This window comes from Papio anubis, chromosome 4 (genome assembly GCF_008728515.1).
Source record: "Papio anubis isolate 15944 chromosome 4, Panubis1.0, whole genome shotgun sequence".
Taxonomy (NCBI): Eukaryota; Metazoa; Chordata; class Mammalia; order Primates; family Cercopithecidae; genus Papio; species Papio anubis.
The window spans coordinates 110,730,752-110,750,304 of record NC_044979.1 but is presented as its reverse complement, the minus strand read 5'-3'; the positions used below and the strand labels follow the sequence as shown (position 1 = coordinate 110,750,304).

Below are 19,553 nucleotides of genomic sequence, written 5' to 3'. Positions count from 1 at the left end.
TGTGAGAGGAGGTGCTGGAGTCAGGAGGTTCCTCCAGGGTCCACTGAGTGGAGACCTGAGATGCCCTCCCAGGGCTGATGGCAGACAAGGCTGTGTTTGGGAGGGTGGGGTAGGGGAAAGCTTAAAAACACATACAGCACTTGCACGGAAACTCCTAGAGGGAAATGGAACCAGGAAAAATCAGAACAGTGCCCAGGGGCGCCTCCCTCCCACAGGCAAGTGGCCATTTAAGAAAGGATTTCTGTGCATCCCCCAGCCCTCCTTCAGGCTCCCCAGAAAAGCTGGGTCTAGAGGAGGGGGAGGATAGCATTGCTCCACAGCCAGATTTTGCCCCCCACCCTCTTTCTAAGCAGCCAGAGTCACAGCTCTAGCTTTAAATTGGATATGCAATTAAGGGTTTAAATTAAGCCACACTAAGTTTTAATTACCAAATGTGACCAGGAAGTTATGGAATACACCCAAGATTTTGTTAAGGGAAGAGAAAACTGTAGATTCTACATAGCACAATTGAACACAACGATTTAAAAAAAAAACACATAAGATCATTTAATTCTTTTTTTTTTTGGATTTCAATTGTAATTCCTTCAAGATTCCATTGTCATAGAAGCTTTCACTTAAAGCAAGCTCCATGTTCTCATGGTCAAATAATCTAAGAATGTTAATTTCCCCTTTCTTTTTCTTATTTTTTGCATATTTGTGGGATTGCATAATGTAGTTTCACTCATTGATTATCCCACATTAAATCTTTCACTAAAAGTTCAAAGCTAAGTATTTGATCACTTGCAAGGGAATCTATCTGGCATTGGTGACTGGGTCTCCAGAGCAGAGGAATTAAATGAAGTGCCAAAGCATTGCATCCGGTTCCCTGGGTGATATTCTAAGGCGTGCACACAGCAGGAACAATACTCTTGGCCAGAATCAGAGAGGAAGTCATGAGCTCTCGTGCTGAGTGTATTCTTGGGTCTCCCCTTGTTTACATTTTGCCACTCTTGTATATCCCTAGCTTTACTCTGGATTAAGGAGGCCTCGACTTGTTGTAAAATGCTTTTGGAAAAGCCTGTTCAGTGAGGGTCATCTCACTTGATCAAACAGGATCATGCAGACCAACCAGTAGTGTAATATTAAGTAGGTCAGGGTGCCATTTGAGAAAGGAGACCCATCCTTTATTTTTGAATGATGACTCTTATACCACAATCTTTGTTTTATTATCATCAAAGTTAAAATGGAAATAAAATATATTTTAAAAATAAAATAGGATTTGTTTCCACTCCTTAATTTAAAAAAAAAAAACTGAATCTCTAAGCTTGATTTTTCCATATTAATAAAATCAAAATTTTTTCCAGAAACCTGAGGCCCCTCTTCTTTAAATTTATGTCAGCTTCATAACCAACTAACAAAGATATATGCTGTAATAGAGCCCATCACTTCAGTGGATAATCATGTAACTTACAGAAATCATTTCACAATCTTCAAATAGTTATTCTTCAATCGGCCAAGGTATTCAATCAATAAATGCCATTCTATGTAATCATTGCAATGACCGCCAAATTATGAATCTTAAAATGTGGAAGAAAAAAAGTCAAGAAGGAGAAGGGTGAATATCCAAGACAGAACCAAGTATTTTACAACAGGCCTTTCAGGTAGACTGGCTGGATTCCATATAAGCTCATTCATATCTGGAAGTCTTTATCGTTGTCTTAAGCCTGGAAATCAATGAACACCATCCCCTTGAGAGTCTGAAACCTGAAACAAGCATATTTCTTTAAGCACCTTTGCAAAAGTGCTTAATTTTCCATGAGAACTTACTGTCTTGACCTGGCTCCTGGAATTCAAGGGAAGGGTGGAAAGTCAAGTCCAATAAATGAATAACTTTCAGGAACTTCAAACTTCATTATTTCTGATGGCAACCCAAAGCTTTTTCCATTATAAAAAAAAAAAAAAGGGCAAGGTATTTTGCACTCAAGTAGCTCTTTCAAAGAGGAGAATGAGAGCATGCAGCCCTCTTTACCCTGGTGAGAGCCTCACATTCTATATCTTGTTGGCTCAGAGCGCCTTTGTTTGGAGTCCAGCCCCTGGTTGAGGGTCAGCTAATGAAAGAGGAAATGAGGTTCAAATTCTTTAATTAGTTTTGTCAGTGATTCTCTACGGCTGGCAATAAAAGAAATACTTTCTGGGAGATCAGGTTCTCGCGCTGAAACTTTGGATAGGATAAAGCACTTGAAAGGCCAAGATCATTTTCAGCCCATTGTTCTAGCCTGTCTCTGAACTGGGCTTTTTACTGAAAAGTTTTGGAGCCAAAATTTTTATGTCATCTCCACAGTCATGTCTCCCAGGCATCAATAAGCATGTCTCTTTCAGATATTTATTAATGCACGGAAACCTGCCATCTTAGAAGGGCTTCACAAAACAGTGTATTCCTCAAGCCAACTGGGAGAAAAACAAGTTTTGTTTGGGAATGTTGTGAATGAACATTGCAGTCTGGGATACACATTTCCTGGAATGCTCGGAGGTCAAGTTCCCCGAAGTGGGAGTACTTATGCAAGGTTGAGGGCCACTCACCAAGGATGGGGAAACGGACTTAGATGTCAGTATTGGGGGTGAGGAAAATCAGCATAGAAGCATCTTTGGAATGACCATGCCCTTTCCTAACAGCAAGTTCTATGCCCTGATCTTCACGTAGGTCCTTATAAGGCTGACCACATAGCCTGATACAAAGGCAACAAACCTAAACACAGGTAACCTCATTGATAACAGTCACGTACCCAGATGGAAATTCTTCCCACATCACAGGGTAAAAAGAGGATTCCAATGCTACCTCAAAATGGGACATTACAAACTTGAACAAAACCCACAAAGGAGAAGTTGCCATGTCTTTCCAGCTTATGGAACAGCTGGAGCTTGTCTAAAAGAAACCACACCCTGGACCTCCTCAGTGAGTCATGGCCCTTCTCCTTCCGTGGGGAATACCCGCATTGCTTCCTGATGGAGAAGACTTTATATGGAGACACCTCTTTTCTCCCTCATGGGTGGGGGGATGGGGCAGGGAGAAAGTTTCCAATCTGATATTAACATTCAATTTCAGAAAAGTGTTTCTTGGGCAGCCTGACTTGCTTTGATAGGTCTATATCAAACACAGAGCATACCTTCAGCTGAGGGGGAAACACTGGCTTTCTAAAGGGTACTAAATCTCCTCCCTCAAACCTCACTGTCCGGGAAAATTTTAAAAATAATTCCTTATGAAAATCACCTCTCTGATTCTAGGCACCGGATGACTCTGAAAGTCATGTTAGACGCACATCACATGCACCCAGGAGAGAAACTCAAGCACCAAGACAGCAAACAATGGCAAAGAGACAGCATAGGAAGTATGCAGTTGTTTACCATTTTGGGGGCAAATGCTCATTAACGTTTACTTTTTCCATTGCAGATATGTATTTTGTGTGATTCTTCAGGGCCAAGTCCACTGATGTCACAATAAACATATTGTCTCTAAGTTCCATTAGCGTCCTGCCATATCTTGGGAGCTTTCTTCCCAGGGGAAGGGATCAGTTGCTTGTTTCAATGAGAAGAATATTGAGACGTCAGTTATTTTTTTCCTACAAAGGTAATGTATTATTCCCATAATTTGTAGAATATTTGACGGTACAATAACTTTTCTATGTGATTATTTGACTCTTATTTCAAAACACTGGGTACATGTTTTCAAATGGCAGGGAGGACAGGAGTTGCAACTGACTGATGTCCCTGATAGCTATTCTCTTCCATAGCCTGCCCAGTGGGCATCTTGTTAGAGCCATAGCAGTTCCTCTCTGAACCTGGTGGTATTTGTGATTCTGCCCATGATGTCCCATTGCAGATGTCTGCACATGATGCTGGCCTCTTGGCTGCAACAGTGTGTCTCCCAGTGCTCCAGTTCTGCAGCAGTGTTTGAAGTTTTTGTGCTGGGTCTTTTAAATCATTTCTTCTGCCCACCCTGCTTAGGATTGCTCAAAAAATAGCAAATAACAACAATACGCCTGCCTTCACTTCGCCAAAAGAAATTGCCTGGGACTGTTCAGAAGCCACATTCAATTTATGAATAAATGAAATGGATCTTCTCGACCGACCATGACAATAAGCACTGGCCTACATATTCAGGGCCTGAAAGAAGTTGAGGCAATGGGCCTAATGAGAAGCAGTCAGCGAATCTAATGAGAATCAGACAGAAGGCCTAATGAGACATTTAACATGCTCTGCCTCTCCCTCCTCTTTTGTTCAGTTTTCATGGGAATCTGTGTTTGGGGAGCTCAGTTGCACTGGCTACAAGCAGATACATATGTCCTTAGTGGGGCGATCCAGGAAGCAATAGAAAGATGCCCAGGGATGGGGAGGGTGGAAGTTGGAAAATGTACCCCAAGACCATGATAATGTGATGGGATTGGATTTTTATTTTAATTGTATCTATACCTTTTCCAGAATACGGTAGAGCCATACAGCTATGGATGATGACACAATTAAACAGGCAAGAGATTTCAATCACATTACATCACTGCTCCTAGGAAAAGACAGATAAGAAAAGCATGCCTGGGCTATTCTGTTTCTGGCCTTTGTCACTCAGAGAGAACCTTCTGGAATGTAAGTGTTGCACAAAGGATACCTGGGATTGTCTCCGTATGAGGCAGCACTGCTTGGAACACTAGGTGTTTTCATTTGTTGATCTTGGATGGGGTTGGCAGCTAGAGAGATGGCTATCAAATTATAAGTTGGGCTGGGCTGAAGTCTCCATTACCTGTGCTGGAGGCAGGAAAAGGAAATAGAGAGACATATGCCCATGCCACCGTTAGAAATTTTGTCTGATGCATGGATTTAACAGTTTGGGAGTATAGCTTGGTTTTGAGAAAGTAGGCAAGATTTCTGTTTTATTTAGCTTGCAAGCACAGGAAATTTGCATTGGCCCTTGTCGCCTGCCTATCTAATTAACAGAGTCTCTTTGGATATACATGCTCTTTGTTTTATTTGCTTACCCAAATATATGCTTTAAATGCAACCCTATCCCTCTCTCTATCCATCTGTTTATTTATTTATGACAATTCTTCTTTTGGTTGTCAAGGTCCAGCTTCTGCTCGCCCACCTGTATCTGAGTTAAATCTGAAGGTAAATGGAACAGGCTTGCTCTTTGGTGGCGCCACCTAGTGGTCTCCCATGGCAACACCGTTCTCAGCAATCAAATGACTAAGGACTTCGATGTCAGAATATTATGTAGGTTGGTGGGGGAAGTACAGAAAAGAAACGCACCGACATTTATTAAGTTCCAAGTGCTAGGCTCAGAATTTCACACATTTCATCTTTCTTAAACTTTATAAAACTCTATGTGGTAGATAACATCATTTCCTAAATACTGCTATTCATAGCTAGCATTCATTGAATGCGTCCTATGGGCAGGGCACTGTGCTAGATGCTTTATATACCATTGACTCATCTGTCCTAGTAACAACCCATGAGGCGTGAATTATGTGGTCTTTTGAGTCTAATTGCCAGGATCTGTAACAGGCCCCAGCCCTTTCAAGCTATCCCTATTTCATTTTCCTCACCTATAATAATAGCACATATGTCATAAAGCAGTTGTGAGAAACAAATAAGACTTCTAAAGTACTTCAGAAAGTGTCTGACACCTAATAAACATTAAATATATGCCAAATAGCAGCCAAGACTTTTGCCCCAGTGCAGCTAAACATTGCTGGACAAAAACCCAACTATGCTGACTGGTCTTCTAAATTTCATATTGTTAAATCTAAAATAGACACTCAATCATGCCAGGCAGCCCTCCTTGGGTTTCCTTTTCATCTTCATGTTTAGGCTCTCCCAAATAACGATTTCTCACCCTTCTGTCCTATCTTATACATCCTTGCAACCCTCACCCTCAACTGATGGCCGTGCCTCATTGCTGAGAAAGTAAGCAATCAGCTAGGAGCTTTTTCACCTCTTCTCCACCATATTTACTGACTGCTTGTTCTCTGTCCTCTGTCTTTTGATAAGGGATAAAGTTCCCATTCTCCACAAGGCACAGTGTCTCATGCCTGTAATCCCAGCACTTTGGGAGACCAAGGCAGGTGGATCACTTGAGGTTGGGAGTTTGAGAACAGCCTGAACAACATAGCGAAACCCCATCTGTACTAATAATACAAAAATTAGCCAAGCGTAATGGTGTGTGCCTGTAGTCCCAGCTACTCAGGAGGCTGAGGCAGGAGAATCACTTGCACCCAAGAGGCAGAGGTTGTAGTGAGCTGAGATCATACCACTGCACTCTAGCCTGGGCAACAGAGCAAGACTCTCAAAATAAACAAACAAAAAAATTCACAGTTCTCATGAGAAGGTGACCGTTCCAATTTTGCACCCAGCTCTCATGCAGTCTTGTCTTTTCAAAGACTTGGTTCCTGCCTTGGCTAAATCATCAAATTCTTTCTCTCTACTGTATTCCTGCTGTCAACAGACAAACATGCAACTTTAAATGATTCTTGCCTGGAAGCTACATCCCTGTTGGGTGCTAAATGTGTCCTCCCAAAATGTATACATTGAAAGCCTCACCACCAATGTGATGGTATTAGAAGATGGAGTTGTTAGGAAGTAATTGTCATGAGGGTGGAGCCCTTATGCATCGGATTAGTGTCCTTATATAAAAAAAAAAGACCCCAGAGTTCTCTCTCACCCTAGTAACAGCAGGTGAAGATACAAAAGAAGTCCACAGTCTACAGGGCCCTCACCAGAACTGGACCATACCAGCACACTGAACCTTTCAGGTTCCAAAACTATGATAAATCAGTTTCTACTGTTTATAAGCCACCATCTATGGTACCTTATTCTAGCAGCCTGAATTCAGACATTCCCTCCAGTTAACATCCCATTCTCAGTCCCCATTTTTCTTAGTAGACGATTTCTCATTCTTCCCACAACTCATTCCGGTAAGACTTCTATTCCCCCCATATCTCTAGTCATCAAGAACACTTATGCCACCAAATCCATGGTGTCCTCTCTCCTCACTTTATATCTCAGCAGGATGTTATGCATTTTTGTGTGACACTCCTTCTTCCCTGAGTTTCTGTGACACCGCACTCCCCACTCATCAACCCTCCACTAATTGACCTTAAATGTTGAAGTGCCACCTCAGAGCTTCAGCCAACCCTCTTCTCCTCTATCAGCATCTTTAACTGAGTACTGTTATCAGACTCATCATGTTAAATATCATTTTTATGTAAACATTGAAAGTAGATATCCCCAGCCCTGATCCCTCCCTGAAACTCCAAACTCAGAGACCACTCCTGATTTGTCTGTCATCTCCACATGGATATATAGCTGATACCTCAAACTGCCACAGCAAGAATTTTGATGCCACTCTCAAACATGTTTCTTTTCCAGTTTTTAAATTTTTTCTTAGTAAGTAGCATGACTATATACCTAGTTGGTCAAATGCAAGGCCAAGGAGCTAAAAACCTAAGAGTTATCCTTTGATGACTTCCTGAACCTTAACAATATGTTGTGCCTCTGTCTATTCCTCTCCATATGCACATTTTCCCACTAGCAGGGCCCCATCGTTTCTGCTGGGTCCATGAAATGTCTCCTCACTTATCATCCTGATTTCATCCCACACATCTACAAGCTATTCTCCATACAGCAGCTGGAAACATTATTTGCAAATATAAATCAGATCACACCACTACCCTCCTTTAAATCCATCCAATGGCTTCCTTTCACATTGTAATTAAATCCAAATTTCTCACTCTGGCTTACAAAACACAACATAGCATCTTTAAGAAAAATGATAATGATGCTTTTTCTTCATTTTGAGAGTTCTCTAGTATCTTTCCACCAAATTCCTTTAAAAAAAAAAAACTAAGTTAGGCAGAGTCTAACTTAGTTGCTTACAATTGAAGAACTGTAATTACATAGCCTCGGACTAGAATTCATTTAATGTCTGGCTCTTCGTAGGAAAACATTTGGGATATGGATAAATTATGGACATATCAACCAGATTGCAAACTCCTACCATCCAAGACCAATTTAAGAGTGTGTGTGTGCGTGTGTGCATGTCCGCGCACGTGTGTGTGCACGTGTGCATGCCTGTTTGCTCATGTGTTCATGCATGTGCATGTCCGTGCATGTGTGTGCATGTGTGTAAGTGTAACGAGTAATGCATGCACACACACACAAACATAATGATGCTTAATAAGAACTTGTTGAGTGCTTTGAATTTTATTTACAATTGCTCACGAAATCTGCCTTCTCCCAAATCTCAAAAACAAAACAAAACAAAATAAAACACTGCCATCTTGTTCTGGAAAGGAAAAGAACTGGCAAAGTCAAGGCCTCTTCAATCGGACTATTGGACAGGGTCAACTTACCCATGAAGAACTGTGCCTGGGGCCCACAGTTCTTTTAGGGACCGATGAAAATGTTTTAATTTAAGTTTCCTTTAAAATCAACAGAAAACAGTGATATAGTAACAAACATATAATAATAAATTCAGCTTGTATTTTTATTTATCTTTATGCCAAAGCAGTTGTCAAATGTAATTGTTAAATGTTTTAATGGAGGAAGGATGAAGGAAGCAGACGTTCTGGAAAGGTAGAAGTCCTACCGTGATCCTGCTACTGGAGGCCTTGCTCTCTGCAGGAAAGTCTGGGGTAGGGGACTTTAGAATGTCTGGCCCCACTGGAATCTCATTGATTGGGCAGTGGGCTGTTACCCAGAAGAAATGATATAAGAAAGCAAAAGTAGCAGCATTCTACTACATTTATCCTGTGTTTGTTTAACACTCGTGTAGTGTTAGAAGTGCATGCGAGGCACTATTCTAGTTGCTTTGCAAACACAGTCATACAATCTGCAGTCTCCTAATGAATAGGAAGTATGTCTCTAACACCCTGGCTCACTCTCTGTTGGCCTCTTTCTCAAGGTGGATGTTATTTTAGGATCAACAGAAATTCAAGCATAGACATTGTGAATTTGTCCGTCGATGTAGCAGGCATGAAAGAATTGAAAGACTAATTTTTTTTTTAAGTTTTAGTCCCAAGGCTGATGTTTGTCAGGTGTTTTCATCTCCTCAGTGATGGTTGGTCTTGCTTCAGGGAGACAAGAATACTTTTAAAAGAGAGAGAGAGAAAAAAAGAAAGCTGTGCATAATGGAAGAGTCTGTCCCCAGGCAGCGCCCTCAATCTACGGATGTCCTGTCACCTAAATTTATGAAGATCGATGTCCAGGCTCTCCCAAGTCAGAGATAAAGTTCAAAGTGTGTCCCTTCAGCTGCTCACAGCACAGCGGTCTCTGTTGTGCTGCACTGCATTCCACAGAGGCAGGGGCATAACATGTTATATTTGCATTGGGTACATATTTACACGTGTATGTGTACCACTGCTTAAATTACCTGTTACAGAATCATAAATGTGATCCCTTTGCAGTGTTTTCTTTTTCTCTTTTCAACACATTTTCCGCATAGTGAAATCCCAAGTTGAAGAATCACTGGAAGCTGTGCTCAAGAGAGATCACCTAAGCTTTTGTAATGTCCACAGTCATTAGGGGTGCAGTGAAAAAGAACTTGCTTTGGCTGGGAAGACAGAGTCGGGGGTGTCACCACCAAGGAGGAGAAGCTCATTGTAGAGCAACCTGTCCTAATTCTGGATGTTCAAAATATCCCTGAGGGGCCTTCTAGAAGACACTAATACTCTAGGTTTTACCGAGGCTGATTAAATCAGAACCTTTGAGATTGTACCTGGGCATCAGTTTTTCTAAAACTTCCCTACGTGATGTAATAATAAGCCAGTACTCAGAAAACATACTAATTTAGTGACAGCTGGGCACAAGAGCTACTAAATTTTCCCAAATAAGACCAACCTTTGTACCTACAAAGTGCCATAGAACTGCAACATTTTTCACGTCACCCTTGTTCCTCTGGCTTTATTCTGGAGCAATTTTTTAATGTAGTAGTGATTACATAATCAGTTCAACACACCTAGTCCCTCCCCCACCCCTTTTTTTTCCCAGAGTCTTACTCTGTCACCCAAACGGGAGTGCAGTGGTGCAATTTTGGCTCACTGCAACCTCCACCTCCCAGGTTCAAGTGATCCTCCAGCCTCAGCCTCCTGAGTAGCTGGGACCACAGGCATGTGCCACCACACCACGCTAATTTATTTTTGTATTTTTAGTACAAACAAGGGTTTCACCATGTTGACCTGGTTGGCCTCAACCTCCTGGCCTCAGGTGATCTACCCACCTCAGCCTCCCAAAGTGCTGGGATTACAGGTGTGAGCCACTGCCCACACCCACTTTCAAAATCATTCCGGAATTAAGTTCTCATTGAAAATTTTTCTTAAAACTACAGAGAGGCCACCGAGAGACCCCAGGGATGGACTCCAGGACCACTGAGAGATTTCCTAGGAGTCACTCGTGAGCATTGGACAGGTTGCTCACCAACACGCCAAGGCAAGCGCCCTTAGAGGAAACAGTCTACACCATTGTCAAGACAGGAAATGAAGCAAGTCAAGAGATCAATACCAAGAAAATGGATTTTAGGGAAAAGTGAGGCTTATCACTTCCATTCAACACAGATTTCTTGAATACTTATTGTGTTCCATGTAGGGGGTCAGGTAGGGGCAATCCCGCTGTCTAGGATCTGAGAGCTTAGGAAGATGTCATCGAATAATTTCAAAATTGCATGGGAAACTATGAGCAGAGTGAGAAGACATGTTTGAACCAGGGTGATGCATTTGAGAAGGTTTCCAAGATATGCAACCTTATTCACATCTTGAGAAGTGAATATTATCCAAGTGAAGCCTGGGAATGCCTGGGGAGTGGCCAAAGGAAGGGCAAAGTCATGATCCAGCAGGTGTGTGTGTGGAGGGTGGTGGTAGGTGGACCATGAGCTATCTGGTGATCAAAGCTTAGAATGTTAGGCAGGAAAGAGGAAGGTCAGATTCTTATGGCTGACTTGTGGTGCTGGCTGCCATGGGGAGAATGGAGTTGAGAGAGGGGCTGGTGTAGAGAACGTGTTGAGGGCAGGCAGATGGTCCCAGCAAGGTGAGGGATGGCAGGACCTGCACCAGTGCAGTGGCAGTGGGTGTGCATATGAATGGGACAGGAAGTAAAATCGGTGGGACTTTGTGGCTGATGGATGTGTGAGATGAGGGAGACAGAGAGTAGATTCTGAATAAGAAACTATTAGATGCTCAGAGAATGTTTTCCTCGGGACATGGAGTTTGAAATGGGTGGAGCAGGCAGTTTAAAACAAAAGGTCACAAACCACATGAGGACTTGGGGTGCCAGGTTTTCATGGTGTGCCAGCTGTGTGGCTTGGGGTCGGCTCAGCTTCAGGTTGTAGAGCTGGGGCATCAGCAGAAAGTGAGCCAGAAAGATCATGCCTGTCTCCTTCACTTCCATCTGGGGTTTGACTCATCGCATTGACAGCTGGGATTAGTACTTTCCTAATTCAATTGTTTTTGTAAATCCTCATTCATCTGATGATTGATTACAGGTGGCTATAAATTGAGAAATGATAGAGAATAGTTTGGCTTCTCCTTGCTTCTCCCCTCAGTAAACCAGAGGCCTGGAAAATCTTGGAGTTGCCTCGGGAAACATAATGCACTCTAAATTGGGAGCTGAAGGAAGGTGGAACATTTAAATTAACCTCCAGTGGAAACCTCAACCTGCTTGTTATGGTCATTCTTGGCACAAAAGGCGTCTCATTTTGGCTAACATCCAGAAACACAAAAATGGTAAAATTGTAGGACAGAAAGCTGGCGTGGACCGTGTGGCAATTTCCCTGGTCCCCACCAATTCCCTGCTTTGGAATCCTGTCTAGACTTGGCTTCAAGGCACATTCCTTCAGCCTTCGGTAGGCAGAGGTGTTCAGCTCTTGCAGTGTGTACATGATTTAAAAAGAACTAAGAACAGGCTCTCAACAAACCACTGCCTTCTGAAGGTCAAATCTCACTGCTCCAACTGTGACCGGGAAATGAAAATATATTCCAGATCACTCAGCCCACAGGTGCAGAAGCTGAGGCTGCAAATTTCATGTGCAGACTGGCGGGGTCCCTTCTCTGAGCCTCCAGATGCACAGGGAATGTTTTATGTACAGGAAGGCAGAGGCTACACAGTGACAGCTGGGCTTCAGAGAAAAAAAGTATGGACATGTAGTTAACTCTACCACAAATCCCCAAAATTCAAGCCACCAACATAGGAGGGAGAAAGGGAGCAGCCAGGGAGATTTGGTGCATGCATTCATTCCAAAAATGTTGAGCACTGATTATATGTCAGATATTTTTTTCCAAAGATATTTCTCCATCTGTGACAAAATTGCTCACACTGGATCAGCATGTTTCCTGCCAGTCAGACGTCACTTTGCAATTCAGGGGGCTAGAACACCAGCATGCCATTTGCCCCTGGTGTATGATATCACCAGAAAAGTGATTTTATGACTTTCCTTTTATCCAACTAACTTAGTCGCTTTTCATAAATGACCTGGAGAGAAATATACCCTGAGAAATGGATTTCACAAATGAAGCAATCTGCCTGAAGGATGTTGGAGACTGGTCAGCTTGAGGTGCCACTGCCAGCCCTTTCTGTGCCTGTAGGTGGATTGCCAGGGAGCTATTGCCATGAAGGGCTGTAAGGTTTTAAATTCTCCACATACAGAAATGCTAGCCATTTTACATGATGATTATAGTGATGACGATGATGATAGGAAAATAGGCTGAGAAAAAAATATTGAAGGAGTTAAGAAGAATGAGGAAAAAAGGCTGAAGAACCTAAAACTACTAAGTGAGGGAAATATTCAAGGACTAAATTGAACACAATCCAGGGCATTATTCGTTCTGAAATATTTATTGAGCCCCTATCATGTTCAGGCCATGCTAAGTGCTGAGGATATAATAGTAAACAAAGCAATCAATGATCTCATGGAACTTTTGTTATGGTGATGAAAGAGAGTAAACTATAATAATAATAATAATACCAGCTATATAGGATACCAAGTGCTGAGAAGAGGAGGAGGTAATTGGGATAAAATGTGTGTATGTGTCTAGGGGGTGGGTACTAATTTGCTTAATGAGTGTCGGAGAAAGAGACACCAAGAAGATAACATTTAGACAGAATCCACTGGCTAAATGAAAGAGTCATTCTCTGGGCAAATGGTTGACTCTTTGACTTCCCTGTCATCTCTATTCCCAGTCCCTAGGGATTAACTGGTGTTCCCTTCTTTTTCAGCATCCTTCATTGCCTTATCTGTCAGAATCGTACAGTATGTGATGCTTAAGGGTTTTAAACATGTGGTTTTTGGATTGCATGTTAGAACATTTGTGTCGCTATAAGGGAATGCCTAAGACTGGGTGATTTATAAAGACAAGAGGTTTAATTGGCTTGCAGTTCCGCAGGCTAAACAAAAAGCAGGGTGCCAGCATCTGCTTCTGGTGAGGGCCTCAAGGAGCTTACTATCATGGTGGAAGAAACCTGTATATTACATGGGAGAGCAAGAGAAAAGGGAGAGGGCAGGAGGTGCGTGCTCTTTTAAACAACCAGATCTGGCGTGAACTCAGAGGAAGAACTCACTCATCACCAAGGGGATGATGGTAAGCCATTCATAAGAGATCACTCCCGTAATCCAGTCACCTCCCACCAGGCCCCACCTCCAACACTGGGAATCTCACTTCTCAACATGAGATTTGGAAGGGACAAATATCCAAACTCAAGCAGACCGCATGGACTAACTCACAAGGAGAATTTATCCTTCTGTACCTTCTCTGGTCAGGCCCTGCATTTCCTGGTGTGGATGCCAGGTGGTCTCTGAGCTTTTCCTGTTTCTTTAAAATGTCAAGAAACCGATCCATAGCATGTGCCCCAATCTCTTTACACTTGGGGCATGGGACTTTTTTATTCAGGTCAAGGAGTTAGAAAAGAACAATATTAGGATGCTGACAGGCTTCCACATGGGGGGTAACTCTTTGAGAGAAGCGGGATGTAAATATCTTCTTTGTTCTTTTCCATCCATACATTAGATTTTGTGGGTATTCTCGATCTAGTTGTAACGATATGGAAGAAACTGAACTCCATCCTTTTGCTCAGATGTGCTTTATTAGATTAGGGAGATCTCTTTGCCTTCAAACTGAATGGCCACTGCACACCTTCAAGGGACCATGGGGTCTACCATTTGGGGTCATGCTCTGGCTGTCATGTCCTGATCTGCATTGCATCCTTGGGGACACAGGTGGCCACACCATGTGAGACATCATGAGACACAGAGGGCATGAGAGATTTCCTGAGCAGTTGTCACCTTTCTCTCTGCATTGCCCCTTCCTCAGATATACTTAAGGTCCACCTTTTGTCTTAGATATAATTTCACAGTCAGGCAATTGGATAACTAAGCTGCCCTAAAACTCTTGTCCCTACAATCCTTTACAGTTGAATAGTGTTTTATTTGCTTGTTTTTCAAAGTTCTTGCATACATTTTTTCACTTGTTCCTGACAATAGGGTTACTAGAAAACTTGTGCTATTTGATAATCACCATTTTACAGGTTAAAAGGTTGAGTCTCAGGGAGGTTAGAAAACTTGTGCAAGTAACTGAACAGATCATTTTCCAGCTCTGAGCAGCATCCAGTTCTTCCGACTTCAAATCTATTGCTCTTCGATTACATCTCAAAGACGCACAACCCTGTGATTGGATTCTGGCCATGTGTAAAATGCTTGCCAATGGGAAACAAGTCACCGTCTTACCTACCGGCTATCAAGGAGTAATTTGCGCTCCCTAGACTCATGAAGGAAACTGCAGATGAAGCTGCTTCCTGTGCTGTGAGATGTGAACACTCAACAATGAAGGGAACCAGTGACACAGACAGCCTTTCATTTTCCATCTTCCCTCTGACAAGCTCTCCACCCAGGCCTTGGCCAGGATTCTACCAATGTTTCCTGACTTTTGAGCTCAGCTCCATTTGTAAGCCTCTCCCATTCAGCTCTGCAGGATAAGCAGATGGCATCCGGGCATCTCCTTTACCTCCCATAATTGAGCTCTCTTCCTCCACAGAGTAAGCAAACACAGTGCACAGAACACTAAACACATCTAGGATTGCCTTGGAAGAGCTCACCATTTAGTGGGTAGTAGAAAGACTTCTCGGGAATAAAAATAAGGGTGATGAGGTCCGCCCTCATGTGTGATCTAGAGCATTTTGACCCAAGTGGTCCACAAACCAGAAGATCCGTATGACCAGGAGGCAGGGGCTAGTTAGAAACAGAAACTCAGGCCTCATGCAAGAACTCCTGAATCAGAATCTGCATTTTAGTAAGATCTCCAGGTGATTTACGCACATATCCAAGGTTGAGAAACCTATATCAGGGAACCGATTTCTCTAGAGCCTGCATATGAGAGCTGTGCCCTAATTCCTCCTTTATTCTCTTACCTATCCCCTCCCCCAATAACTGTGTCTGTGTCCACCTGCCTCTCTCACAATGCTCAAACCTCACAACACTCTTGCTCTTGAATATATGACTTAAATTCTCACAACAGCTCATAGATATGTTTTGTTGTCACCACGTTACAGGTACTGAAACTGAGGTACAAAGAGAGAATAACTCACCTAGGGTAGAATTACTGCTAGGTGTGGCTGTGCCTGGAATGTGAAGCTAGGCTTGGCTCACTGCAAAGCCAAATCTCTTCCTATTATAACCAGAACTACTCCATACCAAGCTCCTATGGCCCATTTTTCCCAGAAAAATCCCCTGCAGAATATGGGGAAGCCGTTTTCACAGATCCTATAGACCCACAAGAGGGATACTTTTGTCAGAGGTGTTTGAACCACAGCAACTCCATCTTGAATAGGGACTGGGTAAAATAAGGCCAAGATCTACACTGGGCTGTGTTTCCAAGAGGTTAAGGCATTCTTAGTCACAAAATGGGATAAGAGGTCAGCACAAAATACAGGTCATAAAGACCTTGCTGATAAAACAGGTTGTGGTAAAGAAGTCAAAACCCACCAAAACCAAGATGGCCATGAAAGTGACCTCTGGTTGTCCTGACTGCTGATTATATGCTAATTATAATGCATTAACTTGCTAAAAGACACTCCCACCAGTGTCATGACAGTTTACAAATGCCATGGCAGTATCTGGAAGTTACCCTATATGGTCTAACAAGCGGAGGAAGCCTCAGTTCTGGAAATTACCCACCCTTTTTCCAGAAAACTCATGAATAAGCCATCCCTTGTTTAGCATATAATCAAGAAACAACCATAGCATAGCCAACCAGTAGCCCTTGGGGCTCTGCCTATGGAGTAGCCATTCTTTATTCCTTTACTTGCTTAATAAACTTGCTTTCACTTTACTCTGTGGACTGATCCTGAATTCTTTCTTGCACCAAGAAAATTCCCTCTCTTGGGGTCCGAATTGGGACCGCTTTCTGGAAATACATTCTCTGGCAGTTCAGATGTTCCCCTCACCACTGTTCTTGCCACAGAATAGCTGAGAAAACTCAGCTTCCATCTTCAAACACCACGCAGAAGAGGGAAAGGCTCTTCTGATATGTGCTCGTCCTGAATGTATTATCATTTATTGGCCCAAATTGTTTTGTGCCCACTCTTTCCCAATCACAGGGGCTGAAGGTGAAAACACTGAAACACTTAAACCAATTTGGGGGCATTCCTGGAGCTGCAGGTGGGTCTTCTCACCAGTCACATGGCCAAACGAGAGGAAGTAAATTCCCTCCTGCCTGCTTCACCCTAAACAAATCAGAATACAATAGATGAAGTGAGAATGTAGAGGCATACTTCATTTTTGTCTGCTTCATTTTATTGCATTTCACAGATACTGCATTTTTTACAAATTGAAGACTTGTGGCAACTCTGTGTCCAACAAGTCTATTGGTGCCATTTTTCCAACAGTCTGCACTCACTTCATGTCTCTTTGTCACATTTTGGAAATTCTCAAAATATTTCCAATTTTCAAATTATTATTATATCTTTTATGGTGATCTGTGATCAGTGATCTTTGATGTTACTATTGTAATTGTTTTGAGGTGCGAGGAACAGTGAAGATGGCAAATCTAATTAATAAATGTTGGAATTGCTCTGACTCCTCCGCCAACCAGCATTCCCCATCTCTCTCCATCTCCTCAGGCCTCCCTATTCCTTTGAGACACCACAATATTGAAATTAGGCTAATTAATAACCCTACAATGGCATCTAAGTGTTCAAGTGAAAGGAAGAGTTGCACATCTCTTTCTTTAAATCAAATGCTGGAAATGATTAACCTTAGTGAGGAAGATATGTCAAAAGCTGAAACAGGTCAAAAGCTAGGCCTCTTGTACCAAGTGTTTAGTCAAGTTGTGAATGCAAAAGGAAAGGAATGAGAAAGCAAAACAGCCTTATTGCTGATATGGAGAAAGTATGAGTGGCCTGGATAGAAGATCAAGTCAGCCATAACATTCCCTTAATTTAAGCCTAATCCAGAGCAAGGCCCCAACTCTCTTTACTTCTGTGAAAGCTGAGAGATGAGGAAGCTGTAGAAGAAAAATTTGAAACTAGCACAGGTTGGATAATGAAGTTTGAGAAAAGAAGCTCTCTCAACATAAAAGTGAAAGGCGAAGCAGCAAGAACTGATGGAGTAGCCACAACAAGTTATCTAGAAGATCTAGTTAAGAAAATTGATGAAGGTAGCTACACTAAACTATGTGGATTAAACATCCTTCTATTGGAAGAAGATGCCCTCTAGGACTTTTATAGCTTTTATAGCTAGAGAGAAGTTAATGCCTAGCTTTAAAGCTTCAAATGACAGGTTAACTCTCTTGTTACTAGCTAATGCAGCTGGTGACTTTAAGTTGAAACCAATGCTCATTTACCATTCTAAAAATACTAGAGTCCTTAAAACTTATGCGAAAGATACTCTGCCTGTACTCTCAATGCAACAACAAAGCCTGGATGACAGCACATTCGTTTACAGCATAGTTTATTGAATATTTTAAGACCACTGTTGAGATCGACTATTCAGGAAAAAAGAAAAAGATTCCTTTTATTAGTTTGCTGCAAAAGTATTTGCAGAACTGGAATAACTTTAGCACCAAACTAAAAAATATTACTGCTCATAACAATGCACCTGCTCAACCAAGAGCTCTGATGGAAATGTGTGAGGAGATTAATGTTGTTTTTGAGCCTGCTAACACAATATGCATTCTACAGCTCATGGATCAGGAAGTCATTTCAACTTTTGAGTCTTATTATTTAAGAAGATGATTTTGTAAGACTGTAGCTGCCAAAGGGCTTGGTTCCACTGATGAATTTAGGCAAAGTACATTAAAAACCTTCTGGAAAGTAGTCACCATTCTTGATGTCATTAAGAACATTTGTTATTCATGAGATAAAGTCAAAATATCAACATTAAAAGGAGTTAGGAAGAAGTTGATTCCAACTTTCATGAATGACTTTGAGGGGTTCAAGACTTCAGCAGAGAAAGTAACCATGGAAGTAGTAGAAATAGCAAGATAACTAGAATTGGAAATATAGCCTGAAGAAGTGACTAAATTTCTGCAATCTCATAATAAAACTTGAACAAATGAGGAGTTGCTTCTTTGTTTTTGTTCTGTTCCTTTTTTGTTTTGTTTTTGAGACAGAGTCTTACTCTGTCACCCAGGCTGGAGTGCAGTGGCATAATCCTGGCTCACTGCAACCTCTGCCTCCAAGGTTCCAGTGATTCTCCTGCCTCGGCCTCCAAAGTAGCTGGGATTACAGGCCCATACCACCATGCCCAGCTAATGTTTGTTTTGTTTTGTCTTAGTAGAGATGGGGTTTCACCATGTTGGCCAGGCTGGTCTCGAACTTCTGACCTCAGGTGATCAGCTCACATTGGCCTCCCAAAGTTCTGGGATTACAGGTGTGAGTCACCATGCCAGCTAAGGAGTTGCTTCTTATGGATGAGCAAAGAAAATGGTTTCTGAGATGGAGTCTACTGCTGGTCAAGATGCTATGAACATTGTTGAAATTACAAAGACAAATTTAGAATATTACATAAATTGAAATGACAAAAATGATTTAGAATAGTACATAAACTAAGTTGATAAAGCAGTGGTAGAATTTGAGAGGACTGACTCCAATTTTGAAAGAAGTTCTACTGTGAGTAAAATGCTGTGAAACAGTATCACATGTTACAGAGAAATCTTTTGTGACAGGAAAAGTCAATAGATGCAGCAAAATTCATTGTTGTCATATTTAGATCCTGCAAACAGGTTACAATGTGCCGAAGGCTCAAATGATCTTGAGTATTTCTTTTAGCAACAAAGTATGTTCGATTAGGGTCTGTACATTGTTTTATATACATAATGCCATTGTACAATTAATATACTACAGTATAGTGTAAACATCACTTTTATTTGCACTGAAAAAACAAAAAATGCATGTGACTTGCTTTATTGCGATATTTGCTTTATTGTTGTTCTGGAATCAAACCTGCCTGTATACTGAGGAGAAAACAAACAAGCAAACAAAAACTACAAAAATTAAGAATGTGCTAGAAATATATTTATTGGCAAAGTCATATATTAACTGGAAAAAATCTA

General features: G+C 41.8%; 1 long non-coding RNA gene across 3 annotated transcripts in view; it reads left to right on the top strand.

The window, feature by feature from the left end:
- The first annotated feature begins 2,563 nt into the window (after window positions 1-2,563).
- Window positions 2,564-19,553, top strand: part of LOC110742701 — a 38,393-nt gene continuing 21,403 nt past the window's right edge. Inside the window, exons 1-3 of one of the 3 annotated variants that reach the window (XR_004183466.1) lie at window positions 2,564-3,604; window positions 4,456-4,614; window positions 13,395-14,387. This is a non-coding gene — a long non-coding RNA (uncharacterized LOC110742701). Of the gene's footprint in view, window positions 3,605-4,455; window positions 4,615-10,348; window positions 10,556-13,394; window positions 14,388-19,553 lie in introns of those variants that run through there. The other 2 variants (XR_004183468.1, XR_004183467.1) reach the window with 2 other exon arrangements.